At 45.4% G+C, this 24,000-nt stretch overlaps 1 protein-coding gene and 1 pseudogene across 30 annotated transcripts in view; one reads left to right on the top strand and one right to left on the bottom strand.

Annotated features, from left to right (window-relative positions):
* The window catches only part of TLN2 (talin 2), a 482,025-nt gene that overhangs the window by 279,628 nt on the left and 178,397 nt on the right, over window positions 1–24,000 (bottom strand). For 5 of the 30 annotated variants that reach the window (XM_078333297.1, XM_078333294.1, XM_078333304.1 and 2 more), the window contains exon 1: window positions 3,298–3,334. The exons of 24 other annotated variants lie outside the window; for them this stretch is intronic. The gene's annotated coding sequence lies outside the window, so the exon portion shown is untranslated. Of the gene's footprint in view, window positions 1–3,297; window positions 3,335–20,687; window positions 20,793–24,000 lie in introns of those variants that run through there. One more of the 30 variants, XM_017976632.4, reaches the window with a different exon arrangement.
* Window positions 8,444–24,000, top strand: part of LOC144577549 (adenylate kinase isoenzyme 6 pseudogene) — a 49,511-nt pseudogene continuing 33,954 nt past the window's right edge.

Genomic DNA, 24,000 nt, shown 5'->3' with positions numbered 1-24,000 from the left:
TCCTCACGTGGCCAGTAACTTTTCGCATATTTGTTTCGGCACCTTTCATTCAAAACCAAAACACCTCCTAACAAACTGCATTTTTGTTGCTGAAATTTCCTCCTCCTGTCAGTATACTGTGAAAATTAATTTTCCTCAGCCTTGTTTCCTCCCTCCTGGCCCTGAGCTGTCATTCCAAGGCCCCCATTTTCTAAGACGCTCTTTCCCCTGTGGTTTCTCCTACTCTTGCATTCCTCTAAATTTTCATGGGTTTTGTAGGTTTCTCTGCATAAAATGGCAACTCATTCTATCTATGTTATATTCTTTCTAATAACCAATCCACAACACAAGCTGCTAAGACGGGGAAAAAGAATACTCAAGCCCAGAGCACTGAGGCTGGCACCAGGTCACACAGGGCCAGGGGCATCCTCACTCCCTGATGCAGTAAACCCTCCACACCTCACTCCACTCCTCTGTAAAAGGCAGATACCAAGGCCTCCCTCATGGGTTGATGCAAGGGACACGGAGCACAGCACAGCTGCAATAACTGCCAACTTTCTCCACCTCCCCACGTGTGGCCTCTTAGCACTTTACCTGGAATAAAATGTCTGTGAGCAGGATGGGGATTCACACCTTGCCTGTATTTCTTCAAAGGATTTTCATGAAGTGAAATATATAGGAGGTGGTGGTTTTATTTTATTTTATACAGAGTCTTGCTCTGTTGCCCAGGATGGAAGCAGTGGCACAATCTTGCTCACTGCAAAGTCCGCCTCCCCGGTTAAAGTGATTCTCCTGCCTCAGCCTCCCCGGTCGCTGGGATTACAAGCATGCACCACCTCCCCCAGCTAATTTGTGTATTTTTAGTAGAGACGGGGATTCTCCGTGTTGCTCTCGAACTCCTGACCTCCGGTGATATGCCCACCTCAGCCTCCCGAAGTGCTGGGATTACAGGCGTGAGACACCGTGCATAATGGCATTAAATAGTACTTTCCAGTTCCTGGTGGTTCTGGTTCTCTTTTATGATGAGATTTCGTAACTTATTTACCATATCATATACCGTCTATGTGTTTAAGACTTTCTTTAAAAAAGTTAAGACATACAAAACAAAGAAATCATCATCATGAACCCGTGTACTCCTTACTCAGCTTCAACAATTACCAACTCACAGCCAAAATTATTCATCCTAGACCCCCATTTAATTCCTTCCCAGCCCTCACTGCAGATGATTCTGAAGCAAGTATAGCAGATTTAAATATAAATATTTTATTAAGTAGTATTTTCAATGATAAGAAGCATAACAAAGCTGTTTTCACTTAGAAAACGAATTCTCTGCTCATTAAACAAAGCTACAACTATCTTACTCCATCTGTTCTCCGGCATGCACAGTAAGACAAGGGTGACCCAGGAAAGACGCAGCAGGCCTGAGTTGATTCCTGGTGGCACACAGCTGGCCAGGTGACCATGGGCAGGACACCTGTCATCTCAAATCTCACTCCACAGGGCAGAAACCAGGACCTGAGGACTCCTAGTCCCCCCGCCTGCATGAGCCTCTGCTCTCACAGGACAGCAAGGACTTTCTTCTTCCCATTTATGTTCTCAGTGTTTCTCTTGCATTTCCAGAATCAGCTTCTCTACACAGAGTAACTTAGCCCCTACTTACTCTTTGTCAAAAACAGAGTGAATAAATATATATATTCAAACTGCAGTCTTCTCCAGGAACAAGTTTCCTCCATACTACCCTTTTATGTGGGGGGAAAATCACTCCATTATCTTTTCATTCCCTTCCAATCTCTTAAAATACATACCAATGTCTTATTCGTGCCTCTCTGTGGGTCTCTGTCCTTATGGGGCAAATACAAGCAATTCTCGTGCTCCCTCCCTGCCCCAGGATGAGAAAGACAGTACTCCATATGACTCACCTGCTAAATAGCGACCTATGCAGCTGGCAGAGGCCTTTGGGGAGGGTGCAACCCCTGAGGGTCCACTGCTATCCCCTCAAAGTAATCATGAAATCATCTAAAAATTATTTTAGACAAAATCAAAAAATAATGTAAACGTAAAAGTACTCAGGTAATTACATCAATCATCTGCCTTACATTGGGCTTTGATTCTCTAGTTCTGTGCCGCCCAATATGATGGTCATTAGCCACATGTGGCTACTGAGCACTTGAAATGGCCTTAGACCAAATGGAGACATGCAATGAGAGACGTATATTCACAGCAAACATTTAGAAACTTTGGAAATTTCTATAGTAATTGGAAAAGATAATTTACATTGATTAAGTCTAATTTATTTTTTACTTGTTTTGAGATGGAGTCTTGCTCTGTCACCCAGGTTGGAGTGCAATGGCACGATCTCAGCTCACTGTAAGCTCCTCCTCCTGGGTTCAAGCAGTTCTGCCTCAATCTCCCAAGTAGCTGGTATTACAGGCGCCTGCCGCTATACCTGGCTAATTTTGGTATTTTCAGTAGAGACAGGGTTTTTCCACGTTACCCAGGATAATCTCAAACTCCTGACCTCAGGTGATCTGCCCGCCAAGGCCTCCTAAAGTGCTGGGATTACAGACGTGAGCCACCACTCCCGGACAAATCTAATTTTTAAAAATATGCTTGTATTTTATGTTTTTTAAAATATTTAATTTTTGTTGAATTTTAACAAAAGTGTATCAGCCTGAAAAAACTTTGAGAACATAGATTTCAAAGACTAACAAAAAGAATTTAATGGTTCTTCATTAATAAATTTATATTCATTATATTTTGAATGTAATGTGAACAGACTGGGTTAAAGTATATCATTAATTTCACCTTTCTTATGTGACTACAGAATTTAAGAAATATAAGACCAAACATATATATCAGCTAAGACAGTGTTCCTCTAAATTCTAATTCCTTTTCACAAATGCATAAACATGTTATATATCATCTCACCATAAATATTATTTGAACACAACTTTAAAAAAAAATCAACTCAGGCTTCTTTGTTGAATTGTTTTGTATACTTCCTTGAATAGTTCCTGCCAATTCTCACTAAGATTTAAATATTTACATGTTCTAGTAAGACAATCACCACTACCTTAGAGCATAAAATATCATATAATCACCCCAAAGACTGCTCCAAACCGAACTTTAAAAAGCAGTTCCCAATTCATATTTTTAACCTCACAAAGAACCAGAATAAGACAAAATTACAACTGACTGTTATGACCTGGGATATTGAAATTTCACTCTAAGCAGTTGGGAAAATATTCAAATACACAATTGTACCACAAGGCAGGGAGGGCTGGGCATTTTCCATACACCCGGAGAACGGCCACTCACTTGCTGTCCACTGGTTTTGATGGATGAAGGAATGAACACGGAAGTAAACATGGCTTGAACACTGATGAAGCTAAGTCACGTGATCCTTCACGCCTGACCTCTGCAGGACACTGCACTTTAGAGTGCTTCCAAGCAGTGTTTTCTGAATGGTCATAAGGAAACAAAAGAAGTTGGACTAATACAGTTTTTTTAAAAAAAGATTCCATGGAAATTGATGAATTCAGTAAAACCTCCATTATTTAGCTCATGCAATCAAGAGATGGTCTGCCTTCACCAGTTTGTGTCTGGTCCACAAGTACAGAACCTGAGAGTAAACACTTAGAAAATTCTATATAGCAATTGGACAAAGTGATTTATACTGATTCTGACTTTTTAAAATGTGCTCATATTTTATTTTATTTTGAGATGGAGTTTCGCTCTTGTTACCCAGGCTGGAGTGCAATGGCGCGATCTCGACTCACTGCAACCTCCGCCTCCTGGGTTCAGGCAATTCTGCCTCAGCCTCCTGAGTAGCTGGAATTACAGGCACGCGCCACCATGCCCAGCTAATTTTTCGTATTTTTAGTAGAGACAGGGTTTCCCCATGTTGACCAGGATGGTCTCGATCTCTTGACCTCGTGATCCACCCACCTCGGCCTCCCAAACTGCTGGGATTACAGGCTTGAGCCACTGCGCCCGGCCAATCTTTTTTTTTTTTTTAATTGAATTCTGCAAAAGTTTATCAGCTGAAAAGAATTTTTTTTTTTTTTTGAGACAGGGTCTTGTTATGTCACTTATGAGAACCTGCAGTGGCACTATCTCAGCTCACTACAGGCTCAACTTCCCAGGCTCAAGTAATCCTCCCAACTCAGACTCCCAAGTAGCTGGGACTACTGGCAGATGCCACCACTCTGGAGCAATTTTTAAATTTTTGGTAGAGATGAGGTTTCATCATGTTGCCCAGGCTAGTCTTGAATTCCTGGGGTCCAGCAATCTGCCTACTTGAGCCTCCCAAAGTGTTGGAATTACAGGCATGAGCCACTGCACCCAGCCCTGAAACAGATATTAAGCTTTCAGATGATTCAGATGATTTCAGAAGCACTCATCTAAGTCAACCCACCCGAATTTCCATTTTTTTGGCACTCTCCCTCTACATTTGCAGGAGGTAGGGAGTGGCAAGATAAACAGAGAAAGTGAGCTGAGATTCTGTATTTTTAGAAGGAAAAAAGCTAGGATTAGGATCTGTAACACTTACATTTTTATATGTACAACTAAAATGCCAAATTTCCTCAATTATAAAATGCCATGAATTATAAACCACACTGTGACATATAATACAGTGTCCATGGGTCCTGATTTCAGAAATGTAAAATTTTATACAAACTAAAATTCAAGTCTGGAATGACTATATTTCAATAAGCAAAAACATCAAGTATTCATTATACTCATTATATACACACAAGGAATTTTTTTTTTTTTGAGACAGGGTCTTGCCCTGTTGCCCAGGCTGGAGTTCAGTGATAAGATACAGCCCACTGTCACCTCAAACACCTGGGCTCAAGCAATCCTCCCTCCTTAGTCTCCCAAGTAGCTGGAACTACAAGCATGCACCACCACGCCTGGCTAATTTTTTAACTCTTATTTAATTTTGAAGAGGTAGGGTCTAGCTATGTTCCTTGGGCTGGTCTTAAACTCCTGGCCACAAGTGAAGTGATCCTCTCACCCCAGCCTCCCAAAGCACTGGAATTACAGGCTAATCCACCACACCCGGCTAACCATGTTTTTAAAACCCTTCCAAGTTGAAAATAAGGGCTAAAAATTTTTAGATGAGTAAGAGCCCATCACTAAGCATCAACTATGCACAAAGCATCCCAAGAAACAAACAAACAAAAAAAATGAGGTGACAGTCCCTGGAGAATTCATAATTGAGATGGAAAGACAGATGGTACCTAAAATACCAAGGAGTTGAGAGTTAAGCAGCTTAAGGCCTCAAATGACTTCCACTGGCAGTCATTTCATTTGGTCCCAAGGCTCCTTCCTTAACTCCGCACCAAAGATGGGACTCCCAGGAAGGGCTGCATCTTTTCCCCACCTTTAACCCAAAGCTGAGGGCATGTGCAGGGAATCAGGAGCCTGAGCTCCCAACCTGCCTCCAACTCTAATCAGATAGTTGGGAGCCTGGGCAGCTACTTCCCCTCCAAGTCACTGTGTCCTCATTCATGGAAAGGAATAACAATGAATCCCTCTCAAGGTTCTGCGGAGAGTTCCTTCTGTTGTTTAAAAAAAAAAAAAAAAATCAGCGATTTGGGCAACTTGTAGACTGAAGGGAAGGAGCAAAAGGAAAGAGGGAAACCATGGCCCAGGGAGGGAAGGGGATTCCTGGGGAAAGGAGACCCTGGAGGAGATGGGAAATGGGCAGGTTCTTCCACCCCCAGGCTGGAGCACGGTCAGGGAGAGAGGAGGGAAGCTGGGTGCATGTGCCCACAAGACCTCTGTCATCCACCTGAGATAGGAGGAGGGTTCTTTATGAAAAGCAGGGGCTGAAGAGGAGGGGTAAAGAGCTGCATTTTTCCTGAAGAACCTGTGTGCTCACTGGAAGGATGCCATGTGGGAAGAGGGCCGAGCCAGGTAGCAGGTACTCACGTGAGCTGGCACCCATCTCTAATAATGCATCCAAGGGCTGGGCCAGCCGGAGGGCAGAGGAGGCCATGCTGCCTGCATTCTCCAGGAAAGGTCTCTCAGTGGAGCCAGATAAAGAAGGAAATGGAGACAGGGTGCCTGCCAGAATGAGAGGATAAGGAGAAGTTTCTGCAGGAAGGTTTTGGGGAGGTCAAAGAGCTAGTGAGGGGTGTGATCAAGGTGGACAGAACATGTGTGTGGGGGGCAACATTTCTGGGGAAACCACACGTGGCTCAGGATGTGGTTATAAACACCAGTTGCTGATTAGAGGGGAAGACTTTCAGACAGGTAAGGAAGGGTCAGCTTGGGGCCTGAGTTGTTACGGGTTGGCCTGTGGGGCACTGGAGCCACTAGCTATGAGAAGAGAGGTGTGGGAACTGGGAAGGCCCATGAGCAGGGCACCAGCTCCACGGTGAATCCACGCCTTGGCCAGGAGAGGACAGCAAAAGGCAGGGAGCAGTCATGGGGCCAAGACAGGGAAGAGCGCAACAGAAAGAGGTGGCAAACAAGCACAGAGCACGGGACTCCAAAATGCATCGGGGTCAGGTGTCCACAAATCTCGTTTCCAGACCCAGGGTCAGTGGGGGTGTGGGAGGGGGCACAGCCTGCCTAGAGAGGCCTGCCGGGACAACGGAAGGAGAGGCAGGGGCCACAAAGGTAGCAAACAAAGAGTCAGGAAGCAGCGGTCCGGACTCAGTTTAGTCTCTAACACTTCGAGTGTCAGTACAACACGTTCACATACATCCAGAACTCAGGCTGGTGCCAGATATTGGCATAGAAAAGTTTGGCAGAGAGTAGATCTAAAAGGCTCCATCTAAAGGGGAAAAAAGGCTGGCCTGTAATCCCAGCACTTTGGGAGGCCAAGGCTGGAGGACAGCTTGAGCCGTGGAGTTCGAGACCAGCCTGGGCAACAGAGTAAGAACCTTTCTTTACGAAACATAAAAACAAAAATTTAGCTGGGCGTAGTGGCACACACCTATGGTCCCAGCTACGTAGGAGGCTGAGGTGGAAGGATCACTTGAGCCCAGGAGGTCGAGGTTACAGTGAGTCATGATCAAGCCGCTGTACTCCAGCCCGGGCAACTGAGCAAGACCCTGACTTACGAAAAAAAGATGGTAATGGCAGTAGCCCATCCAAGGGCAGGCATGTGGGGAGGAACTGTCAAGCAATCAAGACACCCACCAGCTGAGCATTTCCCTTAAGAAAGTGCTATGCCCAGTGTCAAGCCAGAGAACTGGAAGGAAGAGCGTAACAGGGAATTAGAGGAACAGGAAGTAACTACGATTTCCTGCCAGGTGCCAGGTACAAAGCTCAGCACCCCCGAATATCAGCACGTCAGACACAAAAGACGACTTCTAGGTCAGTCCTGCCCTTGAGGATTTTGATTGCATGAAGAGGTCTTATAAGGTAGACCACAAGATATATGAGAAATTCATCAACCAAACACAACAAATATTTAATGTTGAGGAATGGTTAGGTTTAATGGTATCTCGTTTATCTGGGGGGATTATAACTGTGTTAGAGAAAAGAGCCCTTCAGAGTTGTATACTGAAATATGTACAGATGAAAGGATGTGATGTTGAGGATTTATTTCAAAATGATTGAGTGAATTGAGAAAGGGGGACTCTAGGTAAAACAAGATGGACCTCGAGACCATCCCGGTCAACATGGTGAAACCCCATCTCTACTAAAAATACAGAAAATTAGCTGGACGTGGTGGCGCGTGCCTGTAATCCCGGCTGCTCGGGAGGCTGAGGCAGGAGAATTGCCTGAACCCAGGAGGCGGAGGTTGCGGCGAGCCGAGATCGCGCCATTGCACTCCAGCCTGGGTAACAAGAGTGAAACTCCGTCTCAAAAAAAAAACAAGATCGACCATGTATTGAAAACTGGAGAAAATGCCAGGCACAGTGGCTCATGCCTATAATCCCAGACTTTGGGAGGCCGAGACAGGTGGATCACAAGGTCAAGAGATCGAGACCATCCTGGCCAACGTGGTAAAACCCCATCTCTACTAAAATTACAAAAATTAGTTTGGCGTGGTGATGTGCCCCTGCAGTCCCAGCTATCTGGGAGGCCGAGGCAGGAGAACCACTTCAACTTGGGAGGTGGAGGTTGCAGTGAGCCAAGATCGGGCCATGCCACGCCCCTGCACTCCAGCATGGTAACAGAGCAAGACTCCGTCCCAAAACAAAAGAAAAAAAGAAAAGAAAATTGGAGGTAAGCTGGTATGTGGGAGCTTACCATTCCCTCTACTCCTGCACATGTTTAAAATTCCCAATAAAAAGCTAAAAACAAATGGCAGCCAGTACCTTGTTTTTAACTTTTTATCAGTATGACATTACTACAACAAAGGCAAAACCCTGAAAGTGTGTTTTTAAAAAATGATTAAAATATGTAATGTTTTAAGGGTAGTTGGACAGTTCCGTAGGGATAGCGTCTATTAAGTTCTCTAAAGAAGCAAGACTGGCTGGCTGTAAAAAGTGCAGTCATGCTTGAGAAGGTCCAGGAACTACATTTACCCAAAGAGCATGTCACCTTGACATTACGGTTCGGCATCTTCCCCCAAGATGACGTGAAGTAAGTTTGACTGACTCACAGGAGTGATGGGCAATAGCCTCCTGTCATGCTTTGCTGCCTGGCTGAGGAATAACGCAACCAAAAGGTGCCAAGTGTCAGCCCCATCTCCCGAGCACTCAGTGCAGACTGGCATCAGCATTTTAAAACCACGGGAGGAATAGCAATAAGCCTGAAAAGGAAGCTAGCTAAGACCTGCTGGAAAAGTGAACAGCCAATCATGTTGATTGATCATCACCAGCCGCCTTGGCTGCTGTGAGACCCAGATTATGGCCAGGCTGACTACAGCTGGGTTGAAAAGTGATCTTTCAGAAATAAGTATGTAGGCTGGGTCCAGTAGTTCATGCCTGTAATCCCAACACTTTGGGAGGTCAAGGGGGGCAGATCACATGAAGTCAGGAGTTTGAGACTAGCCTGACCAACATGAAGAAACCCCGTCTCTACTGAAAATACAAAAATTAGCTGGGCATGGTTAGACATGCCTGTAATCCCACCTACTAGGGAGGCTGAGGCAGGAGAAGAGTTTGAACCTGGGAGGCAGAGGTTGTGGTAAGCTGAGATCACACAACTGCACTCCAACCTCGGCAACAAGAGCAAAACACCGTCTCAAAAAAAAAAACAAAAAGTGTGATGGTTAAGGAATCCAACTGCCACTCCTCTCTCTCTACACACACACACACACACACGCCCACGCATGGAAGCTTCTTCCACAACACCACCAGTACTACACTTAGCACCTTAGAGAAGACTGGGTTAGCCAGTGGTTCTCAACCAAGGGCAATTTTCCCACCCAGTAGACATTCAGCATTGTCTGGAGACGTAGCCACCACTGTTGCCAAGTGCTACTGGCATAGTGAGCAGAAGCCAAGGTAGCTGCTAAACGTCCTCTGATGGTTAGAACTGCACCATATGACAAAAAACGATCTGGCCCACAATGTCAACAGTCTCAAGTTGAGAAACACTAGCTTAGACAACCAAAAGATTAGGGAACAGGGAATATTCTGACTTGTTCAGAGAGGGAAGGAGGGAGAAAGAGAGCAGGACAAAAAAAAAAAGAGAGAAAGGCAAAGAAGAAAGGAGAAAGAGCATGGCCTTCCAAACATCCTTGATTTATCTGTTCCTACCAGTATTTAACCAGATGTAAGACTTGATGCCATGCCTCCCGGCATAGCTCCCACTTTGTCCCCAGGAACACAAGAGGGGCTAAACACTCGAGTGACTGCAACTGCCAAGATAAATATTTGCTTTTTTCCAACGGCCATGTTTACCCAAAATTATTCTCTCCTGTTGAACTAGAAAGCAACAGGCTGTTGACACACTTGGAACCAAGCCAGGGATCCGCCTGGCACCCTCCCTGTGGGTGGGGCAGAGGGAATGTGGTCTAGAAAGGCCAATCCCTAAAAACCTCCTAAGCTTTTGGATGGAGCCACATTGAAACTACTTTGGAAACACATTCACATCGACACGCCAATCCTGTTAATATTTTCAACAGCACTGAAGAGTCTTGAGAAGGGGAAAGAGGAGGAGCGCTGGCATAAGGAAAACCAAGGGGAGAAGAGAGGTGGAGAAGGAGGAAGAGAGGACAGTTATCACCAAAGAACTGAACAGAGCTTTGACTGGGACAAGGCAGAAAGGGCAAACTCACACAGAACTACTGCTTCATTGACTGTAGTTTTAAAGTCAGTTAGCTTGATTATTAACCCTGAAATATAACCTATACCTGACCTCCACAATGACCAATCACAGCTTCCCCTTTGAATTATACATTTGCATTAGCCTATGTGGGGTGTTTATAAAATTATTATGGTAAGTGAAATTCAGCTGTGCCTATCGTACACAATCACAAAGTTTCTCTCATGTGCTACCCAGCTTCCATTTTCCACAGCCATTCCCTTTTACCACAAAAATCCAACCACAGCTACAATTACTGCCACTGGGTTCACCTGCTTACATAAGAAGCCAAGAGAGATTTCTGACTTCAGACTGCACCAACCTTCCAAAAGGTGAGCTGTGCCATCCTTCCAAAAAGTCTGGGTAGCAGTGTGTGTGTGACAGACAATCCTGGAACCCATGCAATCCTCGGCACCAAACGCAGGGCTAACCCCTGCCTTCTGCTGAGAACTTTCTTAATCTCTCAGCTTCCCCTAAGAGGGAAGAGAGGCTCTAGAGCCAGGTCAGGCCAAATGTCTGTGACTCGGGTGCCCAGAGGAGACCCTTCGGTCTTCCCATCAGAGCACAGCTCCACTTCTGGCCTGTAGGAGTTGAATGGTGGCCCCCCATAAAGATATACCTACATCTTAAATCCTGGAACCTGGGAACGTGACCTTATTTGGGAAAATGATTATCTGCAGATGCAATTAGAGATACTGAGATGAAAGCATCTTGGATTATACAGGTGGGTCCCAAATCCAATGAGAAGTGACCTTAGAGACAGAAGAGAAGACACAAAGAACAGGTAGACCGTATGAGGACAGAGGCAGAGTGTGGCATGACACAGACGCAAGACCAGGAAGCCACCAGCAGCTGAAAGAGGCAAGGAAGTCTTCTCCCCAGAGCCTCTGGAAGGAGCATATCCCGACCAACACACTAATTTGGGACTTCCAGCTTCCAGAAATGGGAGAGGATAGATTTCTGTTGCTACAAGCCACCAGTTGTGCTCATGTGTTACAGCAGCCCTCAGAAACTCATACATGCTCTAACACTGGGGTTATCCAGCCTTGAGATTCCAGAAGGACCTGGGCAGGGTACAGCTGGGCATCCTTCAGTGCTTCTTCCAGCAGCTACAGAAGAGCTCAGGAGGGCAAGGCTCGGGAATGTGTTCCTAGCCCCAAAAGCCCAGGCCAAGGATGTCTTCCAAAGGACAAGCTCAGCGGCAGGGTCAAGAGAGAAGGTGTTTCCATCCGTCAGGGGCAGGGACCACCCCAAGAAACACACTATTCCCAGCTGTCAGTGAGAAAGGCAACCCTCAGATGAGTGGCTGTCATTATCAATCTCCACTGCTAACACAGACCAAGCACTCCCAGTGGGCCACACACCGTGCTTCCAACATTCTGAAGAGGACTACTGTGAGTCCTCTGGGTTTGATTTCATTACTCCCCACCTTTTCTTTAAATTGTACCTCTTACCTATAGACCTAAAAATCATTGTTCAATGTTGCATTTAAAGACATTGCCAGCTGGGCACAGTGGCTCACATGTGTAATCCCAGCACTTTGGGAGGCCGAGGCAGGTGGATCATGAAGTCAGGAGTTCAAGACCAGTCTGGCCAATATAGTAAAACCCTGTCTCTACTAAAAATAGAAAAATAAGCCAGGCATGGTGGCGTGTACCTGTAGTCCCAGCTACTCGGGAGGCTGAAGCAGAAGACTCACTTCAACACAAGAGGCAGAGGTTGCCGTGAGCCGAAATCACACCACCTCACTCCAGCCTGGGCGACAGAGCGAGACTGTCTCAATAAAAATAAATACACAGAAAATTAAGAGACTGCCACTGCTGTCACCCTCCTGAGGAAAACGAAGCATAGAGAGCACAATGGTTTGCCCCAGGTCACTCAGTGATGAAACCAGAGCCACGATGGAGAGCCGAATCTTCCAACCATGCATGCTGGGGCTCAACTCTGCCTGACCCAGGGCAGGGAGGTCTGTCCTCCCCTTCTGCCACTCCCTCCTGCTGCCCAGCCCTACCAGTCCCAGTCACACTGGAAAAGGGCCACGTTCCTTGCCCAAGCCACACTCCATGCCCAGCTCCCTTTCCCTTCACTCCCACAGACCTTAATTAAACAATTAGGGACATAAAAATGCTAATATCTACAGTCATAGGCTCAGAGAACTCAATTCAGTAGAGGATACTGACATTTACACAAATGGTTATAAGGTACAGACTACAGGGGAAAGGGAAGAGGGAATTCTGGAGGTCCTAAACCAAAAGGCATCATCTTCAGCATGCCAGGCTGCAGTTCCTGACGTGCCACAAGCCTACACATTTCACAATTAAGCAAGGTCCCCTCATTTTTCCCCCCAAGACAGTCTCACTCTATCACCCAGGCTGGAGTGCAATAACATGATCTTAGCTCACTGCAACCTCCATCTCCCAGGTTCAAACGATTCTCCTGCCTCAATCTCCTGAGTAGCTGGCATTACAGGAATGAGCCAATATGCCAGGGTAATTGTTATATTTTTAGTAGATACGGGGTTTTGCTATGTTCGTCACACTGGCTCAAACTCCTAGCCTCAAGTGATCCACCCTCCTCAGCCTCCCAAAGTGCTGGGATTATAGGCGTGAGCCACTGCTCCTGGCTTGTCCCCTCATTCTTCCTCACCGATGCCATCCATCGCCTTGGGAGAGGTGTTGTCTCCTAACTGTTGTTACTCCTGCCAGCATCTTGCTGCTCAAATCCACCGTCACCATGCCCCCAGGTGTCTCCACGACACCGAGAGGTTTACACCAATTTTTCGTCAGTGCAGTCTTTTACGGAAATATTCTCACGATGTCTCTAACTTCAGACATCTTTGAAAATGTCCAGTGCCTTGAACCGGTAATCACAATGTTGCAGATTTAACATTGGGAAATCATCTCAGATGCAGAAATGCTTTCACATATAAAGATAAAACAGTCATTCTGTATGCTAATAAGGCCTTGGAAATAACTGAATGATCCAAAAGAAAGAGCTGGTTAAGACAAACATGTTTCATACTCTGGACTGGACACTACGTGGCCAGTAAAATACTGTTTATAAGAATCTGAGAAAATGCTTACTCTATACTAAGTGGATAAAAAACAGATACCTAAATTATTTAATGATATATTCTCTATAAAGAATTGTGTAACTATATATACTAGAGAAAATTCTATATTCTATATATATTCTACATTCTACATATGCTATATATGTATTCTATATTTGTCCTACATATATTCTATATATAGGATATAGAATTTTCTCTATATAGTTATACAATTCTTCATACGTAAAGCATATAACATATATAATCTGTACATAAAATATATTGACACTATATATTTTATGTAACAAATGTTATAATCTTACAATGACAGCAGAGAAAGATATTTATATATTAAAAAAAAAAAAAGAGTAGGCGGGGCACAGGGGCTCATGTCTATAATCCCAGCGCTTTGAAAGGCTGAGGCAGAGACACTACTTGAGTCCTGGAGTTTGAGACCAGCCTGGGAAACACAGCGAGACCTTAGATTGAGGCGAGGGCTTCTCCTTGAGCCCAGGAGTTTGAGGCTGCAGTGAGCTGTGCTTGTACCACTGAGCTCCAGCACCTATTTTTCTGAGACAGGTGGGCAACACAGCAAGACCCTATCTCAAAAAAAAAAAAAAAAAGGAAAGGAAAGGAAAGCTGCCTGTGGCTACTCAATGCTACCAGGGTTTTTTTTTTTTTGAGATGGAGTTTTGCTCTCGTTACCCAGGCTGGAGTGCAATGGCGCAATCTCCGTTCGCCGCAACCTCCGCCTCCTGGGTTCAGGCAATTCTCCTGCCTCAGCCTCCCGAGTAGCTGGGATTACAGGCACGTGCCACCATGCCCAGCTAATCTTTTTGTATTTTTAGTAGAGACGGGGTTTCACCATGTTGACCAGGATGGTCTCCATCTCCTGACCTCATGATCCATCCGCCTCGGCCTCCCAAAGTGCTGGGATTACTGGCGTGAGCCACCGGGCCCGGCCAGGGGTTTTTTTAGAAACACTCATAAGGCCTTCCCAAATACGTGCGTACTTCCCACCTAAGCCTCGTCACCCAGTTCCCCTATACCCCATGCACACCCCTCTACTTTCTGGCCATCTTTAATTACTCCACATTCCTAGAACCCGTCTTATAGCCCTCACCCCAGTGTTCTTACACCCACGAGCTCTTCCCTTCTCTCTCCCACGGGAATGTAGGCTCCAATGGGGTTTTAATCTTCTGACTCATTCCTATAATCCCAGTGCCTGGTGAAGTGTCTGGCACACCATAAATCTCCAAAACTGTTTGCCAAATGAATGAACCGAGAAGTACTGATGTCCTGCTCATCTGTAGCCTTCTAACTTTTTCCCCAGCTACTGGCCTATCTTGCTCCTACTCCAACCCCCGACCAGGGGGATTAAAAGTTATCTGTTCACACCTGTGTATTCTCAGGACACAGCACAGACCTAGTCTCACTGAACATTTGCCATGCTTTATCTCAGTCATTTCTTTTTAATTTAATTTAATTTATTTTATTTTTTATAATTTTTTTTTTTCGAGTCAGACTTTTGCTCTTGTTACCCAGGCTGGAGTGCAATGGCACGATCTCGGCTCACCGCAAGCTGGGGTCAGGCAATTCTCCTGTCTCAGCCTCCTGAGTAGCTGGGATTACAGGCACGCGCCACCATGCCCAGCTAATTTTTTGTATTTTTAGTAGAGACGGGGTTTCACCATGTTGATCAGGATGGTTTCGATCTCTTGACCTTATGATCCACCTGCCTCGGCCTCCCAAAGTGCTGGGATTACAGGCTTGAGCCATTGCGCCCGGCTTATTTTATTTTTTTTAAAAAAAGAAGGGGTTTCACCATGCTGGCCAGGCTGGTCTTGAACTCCTGACCTCAGGTGATCCACCCACCTCAGCCTCCCAAAGTGCTAGGATTACAGGTGTGAGCCACTGTGCCCAGCCTAAGTCATTTCTTTACTGTATCAGCAGCAGCCACACCAGATAAACAATGAACACTTACGCTTGAGAGTTTACGTGAGTTACCTCACTCTTCCTCATAATAACCCTAAGATGCATCATCATCCTCATTTTTACAGATGAAGAAACTAGGCTTAAGAGGTTAAAGAGGCCAGGCGTGGTGGCTCATGCCTGTAATCCCAGCACTTCGGGAGGCCGAGGCAGGCAGATCATGAGGTCAGGAGTTCGAGACCAGCCTGGCCAGCATGGTAAAACCCCGTCTCTACTAAAAATACAAAAAAATTAGCCAGGCGTGGTGGCACGCACCTGTAATCTCAGCTACTCAGGAGCTGAGGCAGGAGAACTGCTTGAACCCAGAAGTCGGAGGTTGCAGTGAGCTGAGACTGCGCCACTGCACTCCAGCCTGGGCAACAGAGTGAGACTCCAAAAAAGAGGTAAAAGAAACACACAGAGCTAGTAAACAGCAGAGCCATCCACTCCAAAGCCCAGCCCCTGACAATGCTATGCCAGTTCTCTGTCTATCCTACACAGTGGACTGCAAACTTCCTGAGGGTGGGAAATACATTTTGTTATTTAAAATCTGACCAACGCAGCTGCACACTGTACACATTCACATATTTGCTGATTTGAAACACAGGAGGATGGATGTCCTTCAGGTAGACCACACTAACTCATAATGTGAGATAACCCTAGACCCACAACTGGAAGATTAAAGCATTTACCCAGCAAAATGAGGGTCGCAAATAGTTTTAAGTTCGTTCAAATGAACACTGGGCTACGTAAGGGATTTAAGAGTCCAGCTGTTGCCAGGCAGCGTCTCTTAAGCAATCCAGGGTACTTAATTATGAAGTGGTATGTTAATTGCTGCTCTTAAATATCTATTACCATAGATCCCCTAAATCCCTCTATCGGCCATAATGTCTTAAATTTGTGTCACAGATCATATTTCATAAACCTCTTTTAGAAATATCATGTCAGTCAAGTGCAATTTATTATGTATATACTTTAAGTAATGTTTTTAAATTGTCCCTATATCTTCTAGGTTAGATGACTTTCCATTATCCCAAACTAATGAAATTTTACTGTACCAAAAGAATATTGTAAATACTTCTCAAAATGGTATTTATGAACTTTATTCACCATAGCAATCAAGAGAGGCTACCACAAGGGAAAGGTTTTTGTCCCCTGAGTGTTGGCTGAGGCTTAACCCAGCATGCAGACTCTGTGGTGTTTAACGCTTATTAACAGCTTGTCTGGGTTTGCTGCTGGTGAATCTCTAGCAAGCATACAAGCACAAATTACCAGCTCCTGTATGCATCTCTCCGCCTTTGGGCTAATTATGAAGGCAACAATGGGATATTTATAAGCATTTCTGAGTGTGTGTGTGTCAGTGGGCAGAATGCAGTTTCCTTTTTTTCTTTTTTTTTTTTTTGAGATGGAGCCTCTCTTTGCCGCCCAGGCTGGAGTCAAGTGGTGCAATCTCAGCTCACTGCAACCTCCACCTCCTGGGTTCAAGCCATTCTCCTGCCTCAGCTTCCCTAGTAGCTGAGAGTACAGGCACCCGACAACATGGCTGACTAATTTTTGTATTTTTAGTAGAGATGGGTTTTTGCCATGTTGGCCAGGCTGGTCTCGAACTCCTGGCCTCAAGTGATCCACCCGCTTCAGCCTCCCAAAGTGCTGGGATTACAAGCATGAGCCACTATGCTTCATCCAGAAATGCAGTGCCTTACACAGCACAGGAAAATTAATGTATACAGGGGAAAAAACACAAAAGTAAAATCTGTAAGAAAATCTGTAAGGTATATAATCCGAGGGCAAGGCTAACCTCTAACCTCAGCACAACCTTCTGTAGTGCTCACAGAACCTCACCTCTCCTTTTCCATTTGTCTCTGAAAACTTCCCACTTTGCAGATTGAAATGAGCCTTGCTACCATTGTGTGACAAGGTCAGCTCTGGACTGTATCAGAGATAATTCTGAAAGCCCTTCCTGTTCCCTGGAGTCCAGCCTCTCCACCCTAGGAGCACACCAGAAATCTCCTGCCAGCATAACATTTTCATGAAGTCTCTAGGACTCTCTTGTGTGGGGAGAAGCCCACCAGAGGACAACTCTGAAGGCCTGAGGCTGAGGCACCATCCTGCCTCCCACAAGGCAGGAGGCTAGAGATTCTCAGTCTCCTTTCCCTCATCTGTAAAACAGAATTGCACAGTGCAGAATCCCAAACTTTATTTTTTATTTATTTGCTTTGTGAGATAAGAGTTTCACTCTTGTCACCCAGGCTGGAGTGCAATGGCACGATATTGGCTCACTGCAACCTCTGTCTCCTGGGTTTAAGTGATTCTCCGGCCTCAGCCTTCCAAGTAGCTGGGATTACAGGCATGTATCCCCACAACTGGCTAATTTTTGTATTTTTAGTAGAGACAGGGTTTCTCCATTTTGGTCAGGCTGGTCTCAAACTCCCAATCTCAGGTGATCCACCTGCCTCGGCCTCCCAAAATGCTGGGATTACAGGCACGAGCCATTGTACCCAGCCTAGCCCCAAACCTTTAACTCTATTCGGACATGCGCAATATTTCTAAAACTCAAAATACCACCACTAAGAATTTTTTAAAACTCATTATTTAAAGAAAAAAATGCCCCTTATCAAATAACTTACTGGATCACCTAGTAGTTAGTGCATGCTTGGTACCTGGCTACATGCTGGGCAATACCAGAAGGAGAAAGGCTAAGACTCCCTGCCTGAGAACCCGGCCCCCTTCCATCCAGTGGGAAGAGACACCCATAAACAAATGACTGCAATAAAACGTGATGCGCACTAGGAGCTTTCACCCATAGAGTTCAGGGCAGGGTGGGAGAAGCTGAAGAAATCACAGAAGGCTTCTCAGAGGAGACCAGAGAAGCCAACCCTGGCAGGAGGACAGGTCACTGTGCCCATCAGGAGAGACACCAGGCCCAGCATGTGCAATGTGCAGCAGACACAGGAATGGGAGACCTAGACATTGGCTTAGGCAAGGATTTTGTAACCAAGAACCCAAGAGCAAATGCAATAAAAACAAACATAAAAGGTGGGACTTAATTAAACTAAAGAGGTTTTGCATGCCAAAAAGAACAGTCACCTGAGTGAACAGATAACCCACAGAGTGGGAGAAAATCTTCACAATCTATACATCTGATATAGGACTAATATCCAGAATCTACAACAAACTCAATTAGCAAGAAGAAAACAATCGCATCAAAAAGTGGTCTCAGAACATGAATAGCCAATTCTCAAAAGAAGATATACAAATGGCCAACATGAAAAAATGCTCAACATCACTAGTGACCAGGGAAATGCAAATCCAAACAGCAATGCAGCTGGGCACACTGGCTCACACCTGTAATCCCAGCACTGTGGGAGGCCAAGGAGGGTGGATCATGAGATCAGGAGTTCAAGACCAGCCTGACCAACATGGTGAAACCCCATCTCTACTAAAAATACAAAAATTAGCTGGCTGTAGTGGCATGTGCCTATAATCCCAGCTGCTCAAGAGCTGAGGCAGGAGAATCACTTGAACCCAGGAAGGAGAGGCTGCAGTGAGCCAAAACTGCACCACTGCACTCCAGCCTGGGCAACAAAGTAAGACTCCATCTCAAAAAAACACAACAAAACCAGAAGGCGGTACCTAACTCCTGCAATAATGTCCATAATCAAAAACTCAGAAAATAACAGAAGCTGGTGAAGTCAGTGAGGATGTGGTGAGCAGGGAACACTTCTACACGGCTGGTGGGAACGTAAACTAGTACAACCAATATGGAAAACAGTGTGGTGACTCCTTAAAGAACTAACAGCAGAACTACCACTTGATCCAGCAATCACACTACTGGGTATCTACACACAGACAAAGAAATCATTATATAAAAAAGATACTTGCACGCATGTTTATTAGCGGCACAATTCACAACTGCAAAAACGTGGAACCAGCCCAAATGCCCATCAGTCAAAGAGCTGATAAACTGTTAACTGATAGAATACTACTCAGCCATAAAAAGGAATGAATTAATGGCATTTGCAGCAACCTAGATGGAATTGGAGACTATTATTCTAAATGAAGCAACTCAAGAATGGAAAGCCAAACATCATATGTTCTTATTTATAAGTGGGAGGTAGGCTATGAAGATGCAAAGGCGTAAGAATGACACAACAGACTTCGAGAACTCAAGGGGAAAAGGGTGGAAGGGGGTGAGGTATAAATAACTACAAATTGGCTTCAGTGTTTACTGCTCAGGTGATGGGCGCACCAAAATCTCAGAAATCACCACTGAAGAACTCACTCGTGTAACCAAATACCATCTGTTCCCCAAAAATCTATGGAAATCAAAAATTGAATGAATGAATGAATGAATAATGAATGAATGAATGGGAGATGTTCAGGAAGGCTAGAAGGGGCAGAGCCAAGAGGGAGCAGAGGGAGTCTGTGTGAGACAGGCAGGGAGGAGGCAGGCACCAGCACCTGTATGATCTCATCTTGCCTTTCAGATTCTACAGTAACCAGAACACATCCCCAGTGAAAGATGAGGGTGATAATCCAGGACCCCAGATGTCAGGCAAGTATCCCAGTGATGCCTTGCCACACAGTTACTGGGCTTCTTGCATCTTGAAGTTAAACAGAGACAAGGCAACAAGATATATGGGTTAAAAACAACCAAAATGGTATAAAAACATTTTAATACTACATATATAGGGCTATGATCAAAATACATCTGTTATGTGGCATAAATTGGCTACAGTAACAAATGAAATCAGAATATATAATTTGTTTAAGAGAAAAGACAATATCTCCAAACTATTCGGGTGTATCTATTATGTGCCAGGTATCAGGAATTTGAAGACGGACAGTTCTGGACTTTGAGGAGCTTTTAAGTTAAAAAGGAAAAAGAGGCAAAGGTGTCACTTAATACTGGGTGAGATAACAGCTCAAAACATAAACCCAGCGTGCTCCAGGGATCTAAGAGAGACTCAGGGGCCGTCCAGGGAGGGTAAGGACAGGGAGTTTTCTTGAGGAGAGGATGTTAAAACCCGAAGATGGAAAAGAAAGGAAAGAAAAAGGGAGGTAGGGAGCCTGATACTGCAAGAGCCAGCAGCAGGTAGAGTCCCTGAGTGGCTCAACTGGCTGGAAAGGGAAGGAGAGGAGGCCAGGCTGGAGATCTGAAGACCACGGACAGCAGGAGGTCATCAGGAACAGTGACAAAGGATAGTGCACCTTTTGCAAAAGAGAGAGAGACAGACAGACAGACAGACAGACAGACAGACAGACAGACAGACTTTTCATCTAAATGCTTTCCTCCACCCCTCCACCCCATACAAAGCGCTTGGCTCATTAGTGCTTGGAAATGCTGGCAATTTTGACTGGAAGGTCAGGCTCCTGCACTGGCTTTCTGTTCAGTAATGCAAGAGAAGGGCGGGATGTTTAGCCACAGGAGTCTCTAAAGGATTTTAGCATAAGGTAAACTCACCTGTAAAATGGCCCCAAGGCAGAGACCCTAAAGAAGGCATCTTAGTTATTCCGCATAGGGCCCTCTGTTCCTATGTGCAGGCATTAGCTGTGAAGGAAGGAGCTTGAGGAAATGAAGACACACCCGCTGAAGAGAGGCCTCAGTGGGGTGTGTTACATTCCTTTGAAAACAGGCCCTTTGCTGTAATTTGTGTAATCAGACCAGAGATTGGACTGTAGAACCCGCTTCCCATTTATTACAATATCACGCTTCTGCCCAGGAAACCCCACCCAAGCTTTTGTTTGGAATTCCTTTCCTTGATTAGGTGCAAGTCCTATTATTCCTGCTACTCAAAAATAACACATGGCTCTAATGAAGTTGCAAAGCACAGCCCAGCCAGAAACCTGGCTTCTCTGAATGGGGCTAGTTCTCTTTCTTCTGTCTTGTTTTGGAATAATGATTTCTTTTCCCTTTCCTTCTGTATGGAGGAAGAATGGGAAGCAGCAGCATTCTGTACAAATGGAAAGGCAAATCATTTTTACTCTCTGGAAAGAGCCATGCAAGCGGGCACCACTCACCAGGCTGTGCCTGCAGCAGCCCTCGTTGCCTCCGGGCTCCAGTTGCCTTGGTTGCAGTTCTGCAGACTCAGTGAGTGGGAAGGGGTGACACAGTGTCCTCAAGTCTCATCACCTGCAGAGCTGCCCTCCCCTCTGGAAGCCTTCATAATGCAATTCAGGCAGAGTCCAACCCCCGAAAGAAGGGCTGAGGAGCAGGGCAGGGGCATTATCCAGACAGCTGACAGTATGTACTGTATATACATCCTCCAGAATGTACCCTAGAAGGCCTGGTAATTCTTAACCAAAGACAGGAGGCACAGAAAATTTTCACATCAAAACATGGAGTATGGCCAGGAGTGGTGGCTCACGCCTGCAATCTCGGCACTTTGGGAGGCTGAGGCAGCTGTATCACTTGAGGTGAGGAGTTCGAGACCAGCCTGGCCAACATGGTGAAACTCTATCCCTACTAAAAATACAAAAATTAGCTGGATGTGTTGGCAGGCGCTTGTAATCCCAGCTAACTTGGGAGGCAGGAGAATCTCTTGAACCTAGGAAGCAGAGGTTGCAGTGAGCCAAGATCGTACCACTGCACCCCAGCCTAGGAGGCAAAAGCATGAATCTATCTCAAAAAAGCAAAAAACAAAGAAAAAAACATGGAGTATTAGAATTGGAAAATAGGATGCATCATTTTCTCTAGCAAATACGTAAACAATTTAAGAGATGTATTTTGTGGTCTGCCCAGCCCAAAGGAGCTCCCTTTGGTCCCCAGGGATCTGCCCTACCTTCCCACTCCCCCAAAACCGTCTGGGCAGGAGTAGAGCCCTGACACTCCAGCAGCTACTCTATTCCTAAGCCAGGGATCTAATACCAGTATGGTCTCACTCAAACAGGTCAATTCTGGCCAGTTGAATTCTTCCTAGTAACTGAGCCATTCTATTTGGTGGAACTCTAGCTGGGCAGCTGGAAGATTAGGAAGGCACAAAGAGTGGGACAGCCACAGAGGGCTACTGGAAACTGGGAGGTAATCACCACCTTGCAAGTTCATCTGCATAATGAGAGGATAAAGCACCCCCACCCCATCCCCAAAAGAGGGGCCAGGGGTGTGGGAGCCAGGAGAGCACCTTCAGTGCCTCAGTCCCCTGTTCTGGTGATCCCCAAGGCCCCCGGTTTTCAAAAGCATACAGGAAACTTCCTTATCAAACTGGTATGAATGGGCTTCCATTGCCACCAAAGAGCCTTGCCTAAAAGAAGCACTCAGTCTATGTCAGATGCTCTAGCAACAGGGCTACCTCAGAGCTAGTGTAGAAGACAAAAATCCTCTATTAGACGGTTGCAGAATATGGTGGCACAGGCACAAGAAAGTGCTAGTGATATAATGCACATGGTCTGGCTAAAGAATAAAGAGCACAGCTCACTGTGAGCCAGACAGAGCTGCTTGGAAGAGACAGTTCTCCAATTTGGCCATGAAGACTAGGACCCCCAATTCCTCTAGGCTCAGTCGACATCCGCTGGCCTCTGTTACTTAGATTGTAGCCCACGCAGAACTGGGAGAGGTTTTCTTGGCAAGCTCCCACCTCAATTTCCAGTGATCCTAGTAAAATGCAGCAATCCCCAGAAGAGGCTATTTAGAGCTCTCTAACAACTCGCCTGCACACTCAGAGTCAAGAGGGAAGTCAGGCTGCTGGAGGACTCCTCCCTCTTAATTTCCCCTCTCCTGCCACAGTGACATCACTAGCGGAAGGGCAAGGGGATGTTCATTCACTAGGGTTTGAAGAGAATCAGGAATGTAAGAGACCAGAATAGGCCACCCCAAAATATGAAGCATTATTGAGCATTATAATGCTCTCCGCTCTCCCTGCATCTGCCAGAAAGCAGGACATGGGTTTATAAAGAAGAAAGGTATCCTGCCCTCTCTTTTACCAGGAAGAACAAAGTTTAACCACCGTGAGCAGCTTCAGAGGCTTCTCACTTCTCCGCCTGGAGATGGTACCAGAGGAAGCTACGTGAACAAATTTGCTAACTAGCTGTTACCTGCCAGCTATTTACCGTGCCCCAAGCTGCTACCCAAACACGCTCAAAGTCCTTTTTCCTCAGCGTTATCACGTCTCTAGAAACCTACTGTTCTTTGTTGAAGAGGCTATACAAGCTGGAATTCAAAGCCACCTCTCTGAGAACTACTCATTCCCTCGGTGTCATTACACAAAATACACATGTCAAGAATTCTGCTTTTCTCTTACATCCGCCTTCTGTTACCGGGGTCTGTTCCGACTAAGAATCTACAAAGGCTGAAGAAGAAAGTGGTTTTTCTTTTACCGGACTACACCCTGAACCTATGTGGTTCTCTAGGACTGGAAAACAAAATAAACAAGACAAAAGCAGGTCCTTCAGCAGCTCACAATTTCTCAGAGGGAGTAAGACATGCACACAACTGACCCAAGCACATGCCTGCACACTGGAAATGCTGTGACATCTACATCAGACGGACAATAAGGTCATTTCTAAATCCTTCATGCTACAAAGTTTTCCTTGAGAAATGCAATCGAGTTGGGATACAAAATGTGGAGTTTTGTAGGCAAGATCAATATCACCCATACAAACATGATTTAAATAAGTAAAATAAACTACAATCATAGCTTTGAAACATTTCTAGCAGTAAAGTCCTTTCTTCATATATGATTCCACTCAGAAGGCCAATAATCAACAGAGATACATAAAAGCAGAGTTGCCTTGGCTAAAACAGGCACTGAGATCAGGAGCTCCACAACCCTGCAGTCCAC

This window comes from Callithrix jacchus, chromosome 8 (genome assembly GCF_049354715.1).
Source record: "Callithrix jacchus isolate 240 chromosome 8, calJac240_pri, whole genome shotgun sequence".
NCBI classification, from domain to species: domain Eukaryota; kingdom Metazoa; phylum Chordata; class Mammalia; order Primates; family Cebidae; genus Callithrix; species Callithrix jacchus.
The sequence above is the reverse complement of the archived record's forward strand: the minus strand, read 5'-3'. Positions and strand labels throughout refer to the sequence as shown.